This window comes from Anabrus simplex, chromosome 3 (assembly GCF_040414725.1).
Source record: "Anabrus simplex isolate iqAnaSimp1 chromosome 3, ASM4041472v1, whole genome shotgun sequence".
In the NCBI taxonomy this organism is placed as follows: domain Eukaryota; kingdom Metazoa; phylum Arthropoda; class Insecta; order Orthoptera; family Tettigoniidae; genus Anabrus; species Anabrus simplex.
Window position 1 is genome coordinate 240,478,197 of NC_090267.1, and position 20,455 is coordinate 240,498,651.

General features: G+C 40.9%; 1 long non-coding RNA gene across 1 annotated transcript in view; it reads left to right on the forward strand.

Annotated features, from left to right (window-relative positions):
- The window catches only part of LOC136867188 (uncharacterized), a 324,204-nt gene that overhangs the window by 288,914 nt on the left and 14,835 nt on the right, over positions 1-20,455 (forward strand). The window lies entirely within an intron of this gene.

A 20,455-nucleotide genomic window follows, 5' to 3' on the forward strand; every position in this document is an offset into this window, starting at 1 on the left:
TAAAGGATTACAGGTGGTGCCGGACTGGGTAACTCAGATGGTAGAGTGTTGGCCTTCTGAGCTCAAGTAGACGGGTTCGTTACCGGCTCAGTACGGTGGTATTTGAAGGTGTTCAAATACGTCAGTCTTGTGTCGACAGATTTACCGGCACGTAGAACTCCTTCGGGACATAATTCCGGCTCCTCGACGTCTCCGAAAACTGTAAAAGTAGTAAGTGGGACGTAAAACAAATAACATTCTTCTTCATAATATAATGACAATAATAATAATAATAATAATAATAATAATAATAATAATAATAATAATAATAATAATAATAATAATAATAATAATAATATTTGCTTTACCTCCCGCTAACTACTCTTTTACGGTTTTCGGAGACGCCGAGGTGCGGACTGAGGCAGGATCGATCCTGCCAAGTTGGGGTCAGAAGGCCAGCGCCTCAACCGTCTGAGCCAATCAGACCGGCATTATTATTATTATTATTATTATTATTATTATTATTATTATTAATAGAAAGGGCAAGTTATTGATTAAAATAACAGGAACAAGTTGGTTAGCGTGAAGGTTCTTGCGCTCAAGGAAAGAATTCGATCCTTATCAAAGTCAGCGAAGTTCATTTGTTCGGTATTTTTCAAACCGTGTGGTGCGAAATCTATTGCAAGTGTGGAACTGCCTCAGTTTAATAGCCAGATTCCCTTCCTAATGTGAGCTGCGTATAAAGGGATATATTCACTATTGCGCGTTTCTGCGCTGTTTGATAGTATGATGTGTTTTGTGTATATGAAGAGGAGTCTACTACGACAAACAGAGGAATTAACTATTCGCTGCTAAAATTTCAGACCCTGCCAGGGATCGAACTCGGAATCCTATAAATTGAAGGATTCGACCCTCACAACTCCGTCAAGGAGACCGACGATAATAGTTTTGGGTTTTACATCATGACTGTATATCATTCACCACTGATCTGCATTTAGGGCTATCACCCAGGTTGCAGATTCGTTATCAATTGTTTGCCTAGACCTTCCTTCAATGATTTCAAAGAACTAGGAAATTTATCGAACATCGGCCTCGGTAAATTATTCCAACCCGTAATTCCTCTTCATACAAAAGAGTAATTACCGTATTTACCTCTTGAATTCCAACATTATTGTCATGTTATCCTTCACGGTTCAAGCTTATTCGTCTATTAATGTAATTACACGCCATCTCCCCACTGACAGCTCGGAACATACCGCTTAGACGAACAACTCATCTCTTTACTCCAAGTCTTCCCTGATCAAAGTTTATAATATTTTCGAAACACTATTCTTTTATCGAAAATCAACGAGAACAAATCTTGCTTCATTCATTTAGATCTTTTCTGTTTCTCGAATCAAGCATACCTGGTGAGGGTCGCATACACTGACTGGAACCATACTCTTATTCTGGCCTCACAGTGACTTATATGTCCTCTTCTTCACATTCTAACTACAATCCCTAAATGCGCCTAGAAACACACGATGAGATGGTCGAGTAAGCTTTATTTCTAACCTCCTTAATATCAATTAGGTTCTTTTCTTCTAATAACACCTAGGTACATAGAGTGGTTCCGCTGAGGTACTTTCACTCCATCAACGCAGTAATTAAACCAAAGAGGATTTTTCCTCTGGGGAAACTCACAACCTGACTTTTCACCCTATTTACCATCATACTGTTGTCTGTTGTCCATCTCACAATATATTTGATATGTTTTGCAGTCATTCACAATCCTGTAATTTATATGCTACAATATAACGTCATCCGCAAAAAGCCTTAACTTGTATGTTTACTCATATCAATTATATGAATAAATTCCGGCTGCTTGGCTGAATCGTTAGCGTAATGTTCTTCGGTTCAGAAGTGTCCGGGTTCGAGCATTCGTTCAGAATATGGTGGATGGACTTACTTCTCCACAGTTACATAATGCGAAGTTCGCATAGCCCACTTCTAAAAGAATGAACAGCATCGACCATGGCCGGTTCGAAAGCTGTTCAGAGTGGCCCAAGTTTACTGAGTCAAATCCAAAACTAAACGGAAAATGGGGTCGAGTAATGCTTCTCATTCACACGGAGTTTTACTGTTCCACTCTTGGCACCATGACTTTGCTCTGTTGTTCTTGACTATAGGCTGATATCGCCATTGCACCTGCAAAAACAGCTATGCATTGGAGAAATGCTGACCCCCAACACATATCTCACTGGTAACGAGAATTCTTTGAGGATTACCGCACAATAATGAACCTTATAAGATAAAACCTTACCAGCCAATGTTCTAAGCAGAAATATATTCACACATAGCGATTTTCGCAGGTGCAACGACAATATACTAATTGAACTGGTGTGATGTATATTTGAGATGCTGAAACCCCACAGCTGTGTCACCATGAATGGGAAGAGTTTGGTTCAGCGATATACTTGAATACTTCCTAACCAATTTAGTGAGCTTCCTTATCCTGGGAGGCTCAATAGAACTGTGCACTGGAGCCAAAAGAAGCGGTTGATTTCATTTCTCCACTGATAAATCACGTAGTCTGATTCAGCATTGTGTCAATCTTCTTGACATAGGTGTTTTTCAGCCAAACTCTAGAACAATACTGCAAATGACCGAAACGTAAATGCCATTGAGAACATAGATTTTCCCATGACAGGTGAACATAAATTCTTGAAGTCCAGGTAAGGTGCACAAGTGAAACTACATCCATAATGATCGCTTTAAGGTAATATATCCTTTAAAGCTACACTATTTATAAGGTTGTACACTATTTGTTCACTTGTTTTAAGTATATCTGTGGTATATTCTAATTATTTAACTTCTGCTTGTGTTTGATTCTTGGTATCTTGATCATAGCATTCTGATTATTCATACATTTTATTGTTCCTGTGTCTATCTCTTAAGTCTGATGGCATGAGCTGTTTGTCTTCGTTTGGTATCAACAGGAAGTTGCAAAGAACTGCATTTTTCTGAACAACGCAGTTATACCACAATGCAGTACTATGAATTCGGGAAACTATGTTAGATATTAATTTACAATTTCCATCTTCGTTTTTAATTTTTAATTCATGTGGTGAATGTTGAGCCTACATTTATAGCCAAAGATATGTTATATTTTGAGCTTGAATTTTTTATAATGTTACAATTTTGCTAGTACAAAGAGTGCTAAAGAGATGTTTTGTTACATAGGGAAGTAAGTTTAACTTCTCTTCAGTTTGGAATGAAAATTTTCTCTCAGTGGATAAAGTAATGTTTAATTTTTCATATCTCTTTATACAGGAATTGTATAGAACCGAAGATGTCTTTAGTGCCTACAAATGCATACAAGAGTCTGGGGAAAAGTAAATGAATAACAACTCAGAACGTTAGCTCTAGTCATAATAATCTCTGGTATTCCATCTCCTTACTTTTTTCAGCAATCAACTGAAGTGGTTAATTGTATATTCTTTCTTCATCATGGAGCGTATATTCATTGTATGTATTTAAACAGTAAAATGTGCGCTTTAATTTCTCTTCTCATAATAATTGTAGACTTAAGTTTCTGAAGTAGTGGAGTGGTAAAATGAAAATTTACGACATGTTGCCACAGCAGAGTATTCACTGAATTTATTTCACACACTACTGTATAGTGGTTTGTTAACGCGGCATCCCATTCACACATATAGAATGAGTTACAGTCGCCTTACGACACCTTGTTTAAAAAAACATATAAGTAGTGCTTTGAGGGAAAGGATTTTACGGTACTGCCATTAAAGTCTACTTCGAAATGGAATATGAAGTATTACTCTTAAGATTGCATGTTGATATGAGCATAGATCCACAACCCGATTTTGACAAGGACGGTACATGGCCTATTTAGAAAGTTAACTCTTCTTCAGAAGTTCCGCATTTTACGATAATTCCCTCCGTGGAAGCAAAGAGTAGTATTTAGGATATATGCCGTTCTACTGTACCAATTCCGTGATGTACAGACAACATTTCTCTCTGTAAACAGGTAGCCTCGGATTCGATTCGGGAATCTTTCACGGTTTAAATCCTGATCGGTGGTTTAAATGGTTTTCGCTTTGTGGCTTTTTTCTATTGGCTTTACGTCGTACCGACACATACATGTATTTTGGCGACGATGAGAGAGGAAAGGGCTAGGACTGGGAAGGAAGCGGCCGTGGCCTTAATTAAGGTACAACCCCAGCATTTGCCTGGTGTGAAAATGGGAAACCACGGAAAACCATCTTCAGGGCTGCCGACAGTGGGGTTAGAACTTACTATCTCCCGAATACTGGATACTGGCCGCACTTAAGCGACTACAGCTATCGAGCTCGGTAAAATCCGACTACCTCTGCCGGGTTTGAACCCGCTATCTTGGGATCCAGAAGCCGACCCTCTACCATGGATCAACAGAGGTAGCAAATCCTGATCGGTGGTTTATACCGTTATCGTGAACACGTGACATTCAGTTCCAAACCACTGGGATGTGACTTTTCAGATTTTAAAATATCGCATGCATTGGCTGGGATTTCAGTCGCGCTCATTTTGATGAAAAACCAGTGACAATGACACTCGACTATCATTCCCTGAGAGGGAATAAATCCCACTCTTTAACCAGGCGCTAAATTTGTGTCAAGTATCATGCGCTTAATCAGGGCTGCCGACAGTAGGGTTCGAACCCACTTTCACTCGAATGCAACCTCACAGCTCCTCGTCCCTAACCGTACGGTAAACTCGCTCACAGCAGACAAACAAAGAGGGACTGCGTCGAGAATACCTCCGTACGAACTCAGTTCTGACAGTAAAGAGTAATTGGGACAGTCGACATTTTACTGTATGGGCATGTACTGTAAGTAGAATGGTAAGGAAACCGAAGGCAGTGATGGAGGCACGACCGAAAGTAATACTGGGAAGGGATATACCAAGGCTGGAGTGCGAGAAAGATGCAGAGGGGCTAGACGAGGAAAAACAATAACAGGAGTGCGTATACAAGATAGTTGAAGGATTCCGACGCCTAAAATGTAGCTCTATTGGTCAGAAGCCACTGACTAAGCCACTCGTTTGGGAAAATGAACGGTGGTGTGTGACAACTCTACTTCCACTTTTTTAAAATTATTCGCATGCGAACTAAAGAAAACAATAAACAACAAGAAATAGCAATGCTTGTTTTATGGTGCGCGTCTTTATGTCGTGTTTAGAGTTCCCACACTTACGAGTCATAGGAAGCTTTGGTGTACAAGCACTATACATAGACCTATAGAGTGCCATGCATTCAGCGTTAAGCCTGCAGGCTTGTAAATAAACCAAGCGTCTCAGTTCTTCTGTCGCGGCGTCATTTCCGGGGAGTCCTTGGTCTATCAGATGGAAATGGGATTCCCTTTCTTGTACAGGATTGACATTTACTGAGTCCGGCCGCGCGGTGTAGGGGGCAACGCGTCCGCCTGTCACCCGGCGGCCCCGTGTTCGATTCCCGGCAGGGTCAGCTGTTTTTAATTGAAAATGATTAATATCCCTGGCCTGGGGACTGGGTGTTCGTGTCGTCCTTAAAAGTTCCTTTCCTAACATTCAACACTATACAGTTTCACCATTTACAAAATACACGCAGGTTCCTCACATATAGTGCAAGTAGGGTCAAAATATCTTTCTAGTTCTACGCCCCGAACAAATAGCATTAAAAACATTTACTGAGAATGCTCAATAAGTATGTATGTACTGTAGAATAATTCTGATATCTAAATCCATACAACTACGTTGTTGCTCTCCTGTTTTAATTAGTCATAAGTCGTAACTTAAGCTTTTATGGAAATTAGATATTACTAAAGATAGTAAGATAGTACTGCCGAGCGAGTTGACCGTGAGCTTGCATTCGGGAGACAGTAAGTTCGAATCACACCGTCGGCAGCCTTGAAGATGGTTTTTCGTTGTTTCCCGTTTTTATACTAGCCAAATGCTGGGACTGTACCTTAAGGCTACGTTAGCCACCTTCCCAGTCCTCCAACGCCAGTAACTTTCGATGTTTTAATGCGACGTTGAACAAGTAACAAAAAATGATTGTACCTCAAGGAAGACGTCATGATTGTATACCTACAAAGCAGTTTAGGAATTGGTCCTAGCGGGTGAGGAATTACTCTGTTCTGAGATAAGGGATGCACGATTGGGCTTAATAAGACAATACATACAGTACAATGACAACTGTCGAACGAACATCAGTATTTTGGAAGAGGGCGATGAGCAATGAGGCAATGATTATCACAGATGGGTCGGCCACGTCACCCAAATGATAATTGATGTTTTCTCTCTCAACTGAAGGATGCACAATGGAATGAGGAAGGACGGTGAAAACGATACAAGTCTAGCATGAACATGTGTCAAACTGATATCAACATCTGGGAGGTTCTAGTATCTGATCAGCTGATGTGGCGACGTTTTGTCCATGAAACCGCACAACAGTGACGAGGAAGTGGAACCGATAAAAGAAACCATGGAACAGAACGAGGAAATCAGATGAGGAGTAACGACAATATTCTACAGGGTGTATCAAAATTCAAAATAAAAAAATTCTTCAGGTACGAATTCCTCGTAGAGAGGAAAGACAACATTGGTCCAGAAATGCATCATTACAGAATTATGTAACATTCAGCAATGTTAGTGAAATCCGACACTCAAAACCGTTGCACTGTTCCACGTCTCCAACACCTGCTGGAAAACACTGTTCACCATCAGATGTTACGTGCAAAGTAACCTTCTCTTGCGTGAGTACATACCTCAGCTCGCCTTCACATTGAATGACCAACGTGACCAAAAATGCACAGTGTAGTGCGTGCTGTTTAAGAGGCTGCTGCACTGAGAGTTCTTATAGTCGAACTCATGGCCGACTTTACGTATAACCAACGGTAAAATTCTAGGGGTTTTAAGTCAGGAGAGAGTAGTGCCACGTAAAGTTCGGACAACTCTGCAATTATGCATTTCCGGACCCATTTTGCCATAACTTTATCCTCTGTGTATGAGTCGTTCATTCCTAAAGTTTTACTATTCATTCTATAAAAGGCTTTCAAAGCTGAAGATCTAAAAATCGCAAGAATAGAACCAGATTTTGGGAGGTTAGGCCGTGTGCGTTTGCAGAGTTTCGCCCAGATGGGCCATTTGGGCTCATCAGTTGGACATCGAAGGTTTTCGGCGACGCAAGGAAAGGGAAGGGATACGATTAGGAAAGTACTGGCCAAGGCCTTAATTAAGGTACAGTCCCACAATTTGCATGGTGTGAAAATGGGAATCCACGGAAAACCAACTTCAGGGCTGCCGACGAGTGCAAGCTCACAGCTACGCGACCCTAACTGCAGGGCCAACTCGATCGGTATGATAATAGTTCCACCATAACTAAATATATAATTGAATGAAAACATTTTTCAAAGTGTGGAGAAATTTGTTCTCAGTAAAAGTTGCCTTTAGTAAGCTAATCAGCTGTTCACTTCGGTTGTGCCGCCCTTCTCTCCCGGGCTTGGTTTATAGAATATTCGTTCTCAGTAGCTCACTTTCTAGCGCTTCCTGTTGTCAAAGGAGACTGCTCCAACTTTCCCACATTTCTCAACAAAAACGAGAGTAAACCATTATCCATCACAAATTAATTTTCTCACAAGTTTGGAATTCTCGTAAGATCTTTCACTTACCATTTTATATCAGCCGATGCGATTATTCTTTGACCTTTCGGAGAGTTTGAAGTAGTTTGTCTCCGGCTAATCCGCCGCCTGGTCGTTTTAATCAACTCTCCATTTTATTTATTGCTGTATTTAAGTAAAAAGTACGTCTATACGTACGTTCCCTAACTGTCAACCTCAGTACGCAACAACTGATGCATAGAAACTTGATATTACATAAGACCTTTTAGAAGTGGTACACCGCAGTAGCGTAGCCAGGATCGACCGATTAGGGGGGGGGGGGTTATAGTTACAAAATGGTGATAGAACATAGCGAAGGTGCTTGTGCAGTACACAACAAAATCTTACATTAAAATACAGAACAAGAACAATACGTTCAAGGTGAACAGTTTCACAGCGAATGGTGTGTTGTTCAGCTTCCAATTTGCCGGGCTGAGTGGCTCAGACAGTTGAGGCGCTGGCTTTCTGGCCCCAACTTGGCAGGTTCGATCCTGGCTCAGTCCGGTGGTATTTGAAAGTGTTCAAATACGTCAGCCTTGTGTTGGTAGATTTACTGGCAAGTAAAAGTACTCCTGCGGGACTAAATTCCGGCACCTCGGCTTCTCCGAAAACCGTAAAAGTAGTTAGTGTGACGTAAAGCAAATGTCATCATCATCATCATCATCAGATTACAATGTAAATTCTAAATTTCGAGGCTTCTTAGAAAATAAATTCAATAGATGTGTTGGTCTCTGTGAATGTTCAAAAGGGCCAATCCGTTGAGTCGATTTTCATTGTTTAATGTCAGTTTCTGTTTATCATCTTTTGTAAAAATTATATGAATGGGGGGGGGGGAGGTTGCGTATCGCGTTCCATCAGCTAGGAATATCAAATGCATTTGCTTTAATAAAAGAATGTGATTGTTCGGCTCCTTGGATGAATAGTTGACGTACTGACCTTCGGTTCAGAGGGATCAGGGTTCATTTCCTGGCCGGACAGGGAATTCTGTCTACATTAGATTAATTATCTAGGCTTGAGTATTGAGTGTTTGTGTTCGTCTTAGTACAATTCTCTTCATCTATGCAACATAAACATACGATATTGAATAATTCTTACTCGTTGGGTTGGATTAAAACTTGGCGAAAAATTGAGAAAAATCCAGAAAGAAGGAAATCTTATTGTTTTTAGTTCCCACCAACTACTAATACGGCTTTAGAAGATTCCGAGATGAGGGAATTTACAGTAGATCCCTAGGAGATTTTTCACGTGCCAGTAAACTGATCAGCATGAGGCCAACGTACCTGAGCGCCTTAAAATAAACCGCAATAAGCGGTGATCGAGTCCGACAACGTGAACTCAGAACGCACTCTACCATCTGAGGAACTCAGTCCGGCTAAGTGTTGTTTAATCACTAACATGCTTAATGGTTCATAACATATGGTGCAAGTAGTGACAAAAAATCTTTAGAGGTCGACGCCACGAACAAATCCTATTTAAAAAAAAAACATAGTTATTATTTTACATTAATGTTTCACGGCCCATAAGCGCATATAATATACCCTTTCCGGATTGTTGTGTAAAATGGAACATACTGACATAACATGATGTTATTTAAAGACTCACGTCTTCAGGTCATACTGAACGAAGATAGTAATGTAGCAATTATAATAAATACTCCTCGAGCCCCACAGTCGGCAGCCCTGAAAATGGTTTTCCGCGGTTTCCCATTTTCACACAAGGCAAATGCCGTGACTGTACCTTAATTAAGGCCACGGCCGCTTCCTTCCACTTCCTAGACCTTTTCTATCCCATCGTCGGCATAAGACATATCTGTGTCGGTGCGACGTAAAGCAAAATAGAAAAAAAAATACTCCTGTGGTCAGGAAGTAATAGTATTTCTATTGCTAACTAGATGGATCCGTTAGTGGGAAACAGCTCCCTCTACAGAACAGTAGTAGTATGTCGGCCGCTGGATCCCAAGATAGTGGGCTCAAATCCGGCAGAGGTAGGCTGACCAGGTCAACATTTTTCAAACGCAGGGCATTTTGAAAGACGTCTGACGTCCTGTTAGTTCACTGTGACCGAGCTCGATAGCTGCAGTCGCTTAAGTGCGGCCAGTATAGAGTATTCGGGAGATAGTAGGTTCGAACTCCACTATCGGCAGCCCTGAAAATGGTTTTCCGTGGTTTCCCATTTTCACACCAGGCAAATACTGGGGCTGTACCTTCATTAAGGCCACGGCCGCTTCCTTCCCACTCCTAGCCATTTCCTGTCCCATCGTCGCCAAAAGACCTATCTGTGTCGGTGCGACGTAAAGCAACTAGCAAAAAAAACAAAAAACAAAAAAAAGTTCACTGTGACCAATAAAATCAAAAGATGATTACATTAACATCTATCCATTGATAATAATTTTAATCGTACTACGGCGAAGAGGAAATGCCCTTCTGAAACACTGGGTATTTCGACAATTACCTGTGAAATTCTCTACACGAATAATGCTCAAAATTATATTGTACTATTTCAATAACCTTTGGGCTATTGCTTCTAATGACAGTCATTTACTTTCCTCAGGGTCTTAGATCAGTAAAAAAAATACCCTTTAAGCATTGGCATTATGTAGTTATTAGAGAAGAAGTACTGACATATACACTGCAATTGCTGGAAACACAAGTAATAATGTTCAAAAAATTTACTCTTCTGAAAATATTGTTTCAGAGAATAATTCATTGAAATTCTATTGTTTCAAAGAAAAAATGCGTTATTTCCCAAACGAGTTCTTTCAGAACAAATAATTTATCAAGCAATGTCACAACAGTACTTATGTTTTATATTAATATATTTTACGGAAAAAATAATAAACTATAATCTTCCAGATCGTTCGTGTTCACTGAAATTCATTAAACTGAACAGTCCACTTATCTAAATAATCCTTACATTTCTGGCACAGAGACAAGCTAAAATATGTGAAACTGTTTACTTCTATAATTTTATTTCATATTCTCATACATTCTCAAGTTTTTGGCAAACTTTCATCGGCACAAACGTATCTTTCAACCTGTTTTCCAGAGACTTTGTAACAGAGTTCAGCATCCGATTTATATCCAATAAGTAGCAGTATAAAATGCTTTCGTGATTGAATAAACTACGGAAAGAGAGCAGTGAATAAGTTAAATTTACAATACTACGGACGCAAAGACTTGAATGATTTGCTTTGCAATAATGGCAAGCGACTAATTAGAAGCAGTTACCTTGTAAATTGACTTATCAATGGCCAATGGTAACTTTGACCACAACAGACTACCTGATTGCGTTATTAGAATACAGCTGTTGATAGGCTGTCGATGTGTCGGTTTCGAGCAAGAGAGTCCTCCGAAGGAAAGGTGAAAGGAAGAGCTGCACTCTTTCGTAGAATCAGAGTATCGGCAAAGTGCAGAGTGATGAAGGGCGTGAGTCGAAACAATCCCTGGCCCCACAAATATAATCTCATCGGCGTTGGAAAAGAATCAACCATTGACCAATAGAAGACATGACACAGAAAGCCAGACTCTGCTAGCCCGCGAGGATTGGCGTATGGGTTATTTTGACCCGAACCGTTTAAATTACTTTATATCACCTCTAGAAACAACTGTTCTTTCCCGTAGCTTCCCGTACCTCCCTTGAACTACACATTGCCCGTGTTAGCAACTCAATTCTGCTCACCGAGGTGAAATTATTTCGTTTTATTTCCTCCAGGGTTAAGAACACCCATGGCACCGGTTCTCGTGTAACTTTTCTCCTGGTGACAGGCGTCCTTATCTCCAGCGTCCATCACCGGCGGTGAGGTAGTGTTGCTTCATCTGGTAGCGAAGTTGGATTGGGAAAAGAGACAAACACGCGTTACAAGTCTAATTGGTGACGTTCGTTCAGACATCGCTATGCAATCGGAAGAAAATATTGATGGTGATATTGGGCGAAGAGCAGATGTTGGCCGCTTACGATATTTTTTGCCATGCCAAATGTTGCTAGTATAAAATCGCTTGCTATCTGGGAATAGAACCACTTTCAGAAATTCAGCATTTCTAAAACAGTGCCTGAGGAAATGGTTCTTAATCAGTCGAGCAGTTACGAATAGTCTTTCTCGTTCAGTCAAAGAAGACACTTCCTTGCCCGGACATACACGGAAAAAGTCCCGAAAAATATGTTGGTATTTCCCCTCCAGTGCAAACAGGAAAGCAAAAACTGAGTGTTACGCCTATAAAACTATTAATCTTAAAAGCTCTTCAGCCTTAAGAACATACAATTACTAGTATTTTACTACAAAACATGTAAAAATACACTGACTGACAGAGCAAATGCAACACCAAGAAGGAGTGGTCAGAACTTTATGCCAATTGCAGGGTAGACTGACGTCACTGAGGTATGCTCATGATGTGAAATGCGCCGCTGTGCTGCGCACGTAGCGAACGATAAATGGGACACGGCGTTGGCGAATGACCCACTTCGTACCGTGATTTCTCAGCCGACAGTCATTGTAGAACGTGTTGTCGTGTGCCACAGGACACGTGTATAGCTAAGAATGCCAGGCCGCCGTCAACGGAGGCATTTCCAGCAGACAGACGACTTTACGAGGGGTATGGTGATCGGGCTGAGAAGGGCAGGTTGGTCGCTTCGTCAAATCGCAGCCGATACCCATAGGGATGTGTCCACGGTGCAGCGCCTGTGGCGAAGATGGTTGGCGCAGGGACATGTGGCACGTGCGAGGGGTCCAGGCGCAGCCCGAGTGACGTCAGCACGCGAGGATCGGCGCATCCGCCGCGAAGCGGTGGCAGCCCCGCACGCCACGTCAACCGCCATTCTTCAGTATGTCCAAGACACCCTGGCTGTTCCAATATCGACCAGAACAATTTCCCGTCGATTGGTTGAAGGAGGCCTGCACTCCCGGCGTCCGCTCAGGAGACTACCATTGACTCCACAGCATAGACGTGCACGCCTGGCATGGTGCCGGGCTAGAGCGACTTGGATGAGGGAATGGCGGAACGTCGTGTTCTCCGATGAGTCACGCTTCTGTTCTGTCAGTGATAGTCACCGCAGACGAGTGTGGCGTCGGCGAGGAGAAAGGTCAAATCCGGCAGTAACTGTGGAGCGCCCTACCGCTAGACAACGCGGCATCATGGTTTGGGGTGCTATTGCGTATGATTCCACGTTACCTCTAGTGCGTATTCAAGGCACGTTAAATGCCCACCGCTACGTGCAGCATGTGCTGCGGCCGGTGGTACTCCCGTACCTTCAGGGGCTGCCCAATGCTCTGTTTCAGCAGGATAATGCCCGCCCACACACTGCTCGCATCTCCCAACAGGCTCTACGAGGTGTACAGATGCTTCCGTGGCCAGCGTACTCTCCGGATCTCTCACCAATCGAACACGTGTGGGATCTCATTGGACGCCGTTTGCAAACTCTGCCCCAGCCTCGTACGGACGACCAACTGTGGCAAATGGTTGACAGAGAATGGAGAACCATCCCTCAGAACACCATCCGCACTCTTATTGACTTTGTACCTTGACGTGTTTCTGCGTGCATCGCCGCTCGCGGTGGTCCTACATCCTACTGAGTCGATGCCGTGCGCATTGTGTAACCTGCATATCGGTTTGAAATAAACATCAATTATTCGTCCGTGCCGTCCCTGTTTTTTCCCCAACTTTCATCCCTTTCGAACCACTCCTCCTTGGTGTTGCATTTGCTCTGTCAGTCAGTGTACATTATTAAACAAGAAATACAAATACAGACCAATTAGGCGGTAAATGCTGGAGTAGAGACGAAGGAGGACATCATTAACGTTAAGTTCCAGTTACTAATTATTTAACTGAAGTAAACATAAATATTCTAAATATTTAAGTGACCTGATGATGATATTATTTCAAGTAAGAAACATGTAATTCTTTGTTTAATAGAGCGTGTATTTTTATTACATTGAACTGAGTCGACACTGGAAAGTGTGGCTTCCTCTTCTAACAGGACAACAAGATATGTGTAGATATCACATGACTCCTATATGCCATCAATGCGCCGAACACGCTATTGGAAATGAGGGAGTTATACAGTGATAATGAGTTGTAGATCATAGAAGTTTTCCTTTTCTTATTCCCTGTAAATGCAGTGTTGTTTCCATAACATTTTGATATTTAGTGCCTGAATGAGCTGTCCGAGCTGATCCGAGCTGTCAGCGGCGAGATGGCGTGGAATGACATTAGTAGACGAATAAGTTTGAGTGGCGTTTATAAAAGCAGGAAAGATCACAATATGAAGATAAAGTTGGAATTCAAGAGGACAAATTGGGGCAAATATTCATTTATAGGAAGGGGAGTTAGGGATTGGAATATCTTACCAAGGGAGACGTTCAATAAATTTCCAGTTTCCTTGAAATCATTTAGGAAAAGGCTAGGACAACAACAAATAGGGAATCTGCAACCTGGGCGACTGCCCTAAATGCAGATCTTGATTGATTGATTGATTGATTGATTGATTGATTGATTGAACTCTTAATTTTGTAATTAATACTTTCAGGTCCATCTTTGTACCCAAAAATCTTTGATTTATTTAGTGCATGAAGGAATTAATATATCGTCAAAAGCAACATATTCTGACTGTAGTTAGGTTACTAAATGTAATGCAACCTGTGGTTTTCAATTATACTTGTTCAAAATTTAGGAGAACACAAAATTAAATCACGGGTGCAAAAGACCCGGCGCTACACATTGTCGCTCCAGCCTTCAGTCTGCTGATCACAACTTATGCGCCCAAGTTGGAAGGCCGTGGAATACTCTTTCGACAAGTAGAAGATACTGTGGATATATTTTACCAGAAAAGTGTGGTTGATGTAATGATCATCTCCCCAGTCCAACAATTTTATGTACTAGGCCTGACAGTCAGGTCACTTGTGGAGGCTTAACATTCTGTCAGATCTGATAAACATTTAGGTATTTTATGCATCATCCAAGTGTGCAAGCTTTAACTGGAGGTGTAAAGCGTTCTAACAGAGTGTAATGTGTCTACGCTTCTCTCGGGAAATCATATTGCAGGCCACTAAATTACTGAGTATCGTAAAGGTGGCAAGTAATTAATGCCAGCATACGCTATTCATGGAGGGAGTGCTGTGAGGTCCCGAAAGGTCTACTAATGCACAGGAGAAAGAGATTCATACAATAAATTGACTCTTGCGACCTCGTGTCTATTCAGTTAATATCTTTCATCTCATTGACGGTATTTCGAATTTCTAATAGTCAAAGCAAAAGCAAAGCAAAGCAAAGCAAACCTCGGCACTTGATGGGGTAGAGTGGTTAGCTCTACGTCCGGCCGCCTTTGCCTCCAGGAATTAGCCTGGTACCATTTTGGTGTAGGCTGAGTGAACCTCAGGGCCATGTGCACCTCCGAAAGTGGAAATCTCGTCTTAAATTTCCCGACTTCCCGACGGAGATTCGAATCCACGTCCTTCCGGGCGAACCGAGCACGCCTTTACTGCCTCGGCCAGGCAGCCCCTTATTTCTAACAGTCGTAAGATAATATTTGAATAAATTTAAGTATATTGCAGCATCTATTTATTTATTTATTTATTTATTTATTTATTTATTTATTTATTTATTTATTTATTTATTTATTTATTTATTTATTTATTTATTTGTGGTTTAACGTCGCACTAACACATTGAAAATTTCCGGCGACGCAACCAGTCCAAGCTTCCCCCCCCCCCCCCCCCACAAAGAATTGTAGACCTCCTTTTTAACACATTGATGATAATCAGATTCCGATGTATTTATAGCATTCTTCTCCATCACCACTTTTCAGTAGTGGTCTGAAGCACATCCAGTCCACACATCGTATTAAAAGAAGAAAACTGTAAATACCAGACTGTATCCTATTTTGATCGTCAATAGTAACAAAGTAAAATAATCCTTCCACAAGCGTGACAAATCCATCATTACCGGTGTATTTTTGGCTGAGTAGTTCTTATCTTAGGACGAAAATTCTTGAGATAATTTCCAATCACTTATTGTTTGTTAGGGTAGCTATTTCCAACTGGGGTTCCGTGATAATGCATAAAAATGTTTTGAAATATAGTGTTGAAATATTTACTCACTTATCCCGGTTCCCAACTCAAACTAGTACGAAGATAAATTATGCCACTGATTTTCGACCATCTGGAATCTCTGTCAGAAAAGTTACAATAGTATTTCCCTTCGTAATCGTTATCAAAAATCTTTCATGAAGCACCTAGATCATTTATTCAGCCTGCAAGGGAAAGGGAAATTGCCAGAAATGAAATGTAATCGGATTTTAAAAGCCAAATTCAGCGAACAGTCTCTCATGTATTGGTTATCGGTGATAAACTTTTTCCTAAACAAAGCGTTATATAAATAACTGTAAATACCTGCACGTTATTTACATGAACAAGCGTTTTCATGGTTGACGAACTCAAGCCCAAACAACGAAAGACTTGGGTACATCGGAGAGCTTATTCGTATTTGCGTAACAAAGCTGCGGCCAAGAATAAAGTGATTGTGCTATAAGAGACAAGCCCAAATATCACATTAACCTGTCAGAGTCAACGGAATTATGCCACTGGAGAAATAACCGATGGTGAGTATTTAATAAATGCATCGTAGAGACAGAATTAATATACTGCAATTCTTAATGAACGTAGGTTTTCGTGGCTCATTGTATTAAAAGAAAGGAATAAATATGCGAAATGGATTAAAGCCACTTATATATATTTAGCAAAGCCGAGCTTTCTGCCAGATTACATTGGCCTTCACCAGGGCATGTGAAGGTTTGCCTCCGACAGTGAGCAAATAAATTCTTCTTCTTCTTCTTCTTCTTCTTCTTCTTCTTCTTCTTCTTCTTCTTCTTCTTCTTCTTCTGGAAAGGTGTGGTTGGACTCATGTGTTATCATCAAGGCAAAAGAGCAAAGAAATTCTTCGAAGGAACGTAGGAGTCACGACCATAGTATCCACGGCCCCCACTAACTGGACTCGGGGATTGTTGCGCTGTGCTCTGGTGGTTGAGAGGGAAGTTACATATTTACCGCCCTCTATCGACAGTTTCTTGACTGCGTCGCGCTTTGCCATGGTGCTGTTATGCATGTATTTCTGGAATACAGCTGTCCATGTATTTGATGACTTGAAGCCGTCTTCCCTGTTGATGTTATTTGGACGCAGCTCTATCTCTATGGCTTCTCTTACAAGTCGAGCATAGAAGTCTTTTACAAGCGCGACGACCTTCACCTGGTCAAAGAGGATTTCATGGTCTGTAGTGTAGAAAAGTTCCGCTATGGCAGACTGGCTTATAGCATTCTCCGTGGAGGATGAAAGAGCGACATTCTTCTCTGACCTGATGTTCTTTTACCCTGGTGCTAACAAGTCTTTTTGTCACACCAGGTCACTGATCACGAATATGGCATCTAAACATTAAAGTAGGATTATTTTCTTCCATGTGGCTCTTTTACGCTCCATTCAGTTAAGGTACCATAAGAAACAGATTTTACTTTTGAGGGTTGAATGAGTTACCCTTAGTGGTGATGTATTGTTTAATTACCGTCATTATGCAGCTACGCGGACGTTACATCCGGCTCTAGCAGAATAAAGGAAGGGAAACAGGTTTGCTGTTGTATTGTGAGCCAAGAAATGGACAATTTTAGGTTATGTTTGATTGTGGAAGTGTTGTGAGTAGTACTCGTGATTTACTAATAGTGTAAAATGGATCGCAATCGTTGTTAATGTAAAACATCTGGAAATAGTTTCTGTTATGTTTGTGGTAAATTACCTTTGAAATCATAACGTCATGTGTCTCTACAATAATTTATAATGGGGTTCATTTGTGAGCGTGCAAAAACGTTAGTTGTGGTGTATGTCAGTGCCTCGAAAACCCGACCCTCAAAGGGTATAATCGGAACTTGTAAATGGATGCAATGAGTATGATATGAAAATTAGCCGTTCCAAGACAAGCGATGTCTGTAGGAAAGAAACCTAAGAAAACTGAATATCATGTTGGAAATACAAAACAGGAATCTTTATATTATTTCAAGTAGGCTATTTAGGACGTGTGTTCTTCTACGATAGTAGTATAGTTAGTGAAATTGTATGAACGTTCAGCAAGGTTAATGGAGTGAGCTCGCAGTTGCGGTCAAAAAATTCTTTAAGAAGTAGGTCTTCTGGGTAAATCTATCTATACACCGGTCTTTCTTCAGACCAACGTTGCTTTGCGGAAATTAAAGTTGATTGGACTCGCGATATCTTATTCATAAGAGTAACAGACATGGAAGTGGCGAGAACGATCGCTGGAACAAACAGGTGAGAACAATGGCAGGAGGTTACTCGGAGTTAGGCGATAAAGGCTAAGTTAGGAATGAACCAGATGGATGAAGCAGTACATGTTAACCGGCTTCGGTGGTGGCACCATGTGAGGCGAATGAAGGAGGCTGTGGTGACACATTAAGTAGGAGAAGAATGGACTTGGTCGTGATAAATAACAGACAATGTGAAAGAGCTTATACTTGTATTTTGGCTGTTATTTATTATTTGGCGTATGATGAATGATAACAACCTGTGAACTATTTATTAAACGTTAGGAACTTCATCTTATTTGCCCGTACTGAACTGAGATCACAATTGAACTATTTACACAACCAGTGAAAGATAAGCAATTATCATATGTGTGAAGTCAAAGCAATTAACAAAGTTTGAAAGAACAAGAAGAAAACACAATATAATTACATCACTATCTACCTATCAGCTCTGACAGTTCATATATACACATTGAGTGCGAGTGATGTACATCTCACTAAATGTGAATGTCCAAACCCGCCACCCACTTCACTTCTTCCGGGTGTTGCTGAGATTAAGTCTTCCAAGGTGCCAGTGAAAGCACGGAGTGGACATTCCTGTTTGGCAAACGTCCCCACAGTCACAGTATGGAGAAACTGACCAGCCCCAGGTGTGTAAGGGAGATGCTGTTCTACCTACTCCACATCTTATGCGAATCAGTCTACTCCAGATGCAGCGTGGCAGTTTTGTGGGTGGTTTATTAATATCCACTTTGCACGAGGTGGGAATAAAGACCACTCTGTTGACCATTTAGAGGTGGAGTTGAAGTCGCTGGATGTTATCTTCACGGCAGTCTCGCAAGCATACTAGCGAGATTTAAGGCGTGTGTATTTCTGTCTGATATCCTAATGAACAGGTAGATGTTAATTCTCCTGGTCCATAGCTGTAAAGTCGGTGAACAAGACAAAAATTGGGCTCCACGCGTGTGTTGCTTAACGTTTTACGTAAAGTTAACGGAGAGGTTGCGGGAGAAAAATGTTTCAATGATTTGGCGACAGCCTACGAGTCATCCGGAGGATTCTTACATCTTCATTATCAAAATATAGGGTTTATCAAGGAAAACCAAAGGTAACATTTTGCATCCTAATCTCCTGTCAGCCATAAGACCCGTGCCATATTCTCCTGAAATTTTGTCCCTACCCCTCCGCCAAGCGAGGAAGATTACGTTTTCTTAGAGGATCACAAGACATCATAATCCTTAGAAAACACTTCAACCTTTCCGAACATCATAAACCCCCCACATATGATACAACAGATAGAATTTAATGATCTAGTTGAAGGTTTAGGTCTTCCCAAGTACCACGCTGAACTATTAAGTTCTAGGTTACAAGAATGGAACTTATTAGCAGGAGATACCAAGGTTTCAATGTTCAGAAAAAAGAAACAGAAACTGACGAGTTGATTTTGCAATGGAAAATCCTGTTTGGGTCTGCAAAAATGTGAACGGGCTGATGGACGAATTAGATATTGAATATAATCCGGAAGAATGGAGACTGTTCATCGATTCTTCGAAACTGAGCTTAAAAACAGTTCTATTGTACCACGGCAATACAAAACCTTCCATTCCAGTGGCTCATTCAGTCGCAATGAAAGAAAATTATGGAAACATGTAATTAATACTGAATACAGTAAATTGCAATAAACGTCGGTGGGTAATTTGTGGTGATTTGAAAGTAATAGCATTGTTGCTAAGGTTGCAAGGTGGGTTTAATTTCAGTTTATTAGTATTTGTGGAATAGATAACTAGCCCATCAGAGATGTATATATTCTTGGTGAGCATAATATTAAATATCCTCCGGTAGTGAAAAAGAACTTCCTCCTCTACTGCATAGTATTAAACTACGCTAATGCAGATTTTTGTAAAAACTCTAGATAACAGTGAAAAGCCTCTTAATAGTTAGGGACTCTGTTTACTGCAATAAGTGATAGCCAAATTGAAAGTAGGCATATTTGTTGGTCCACAGATTAGAAAACGTATGAACAACAGCATTCTTGAGAAAAATTTTGTAACTGTCGTCAAAGGGTTTTAGGCATCATAAGGCAGAAAATTATCGCCAGTTAACAGCGGAATCACTAAGAAACTATGAAACAATGGGCTGCCCTATGTCACTAAATATCCACTTCCTGCATTCACATTTGGACATCTTTCCTGAGAACTTGCGTTCTGTAAGTGATAAGTGATGAACAGGCAGAGCGATTTCATCTGGATATTGCTAGAACGGAATAAAAGTATCATGGAAAATTTGATCCAGCGATGATGTGTGATTATTTCTGGTTTTTATAAGGGGAATATTCCAGTTCTCATAAGAGGAAAAGATAAGGTAATTTTTATATTTTTATACATTTTATACCATTTTGTTTCATGAAGACTGGTTTAAATATGTTTTGAGAGCTGGTAAGTTATTAGTTTATTAATTTTATCATAGCGAAGCTGCCCTTGACCATTTGCGAACAAAAATGAGGAAAAAGTAA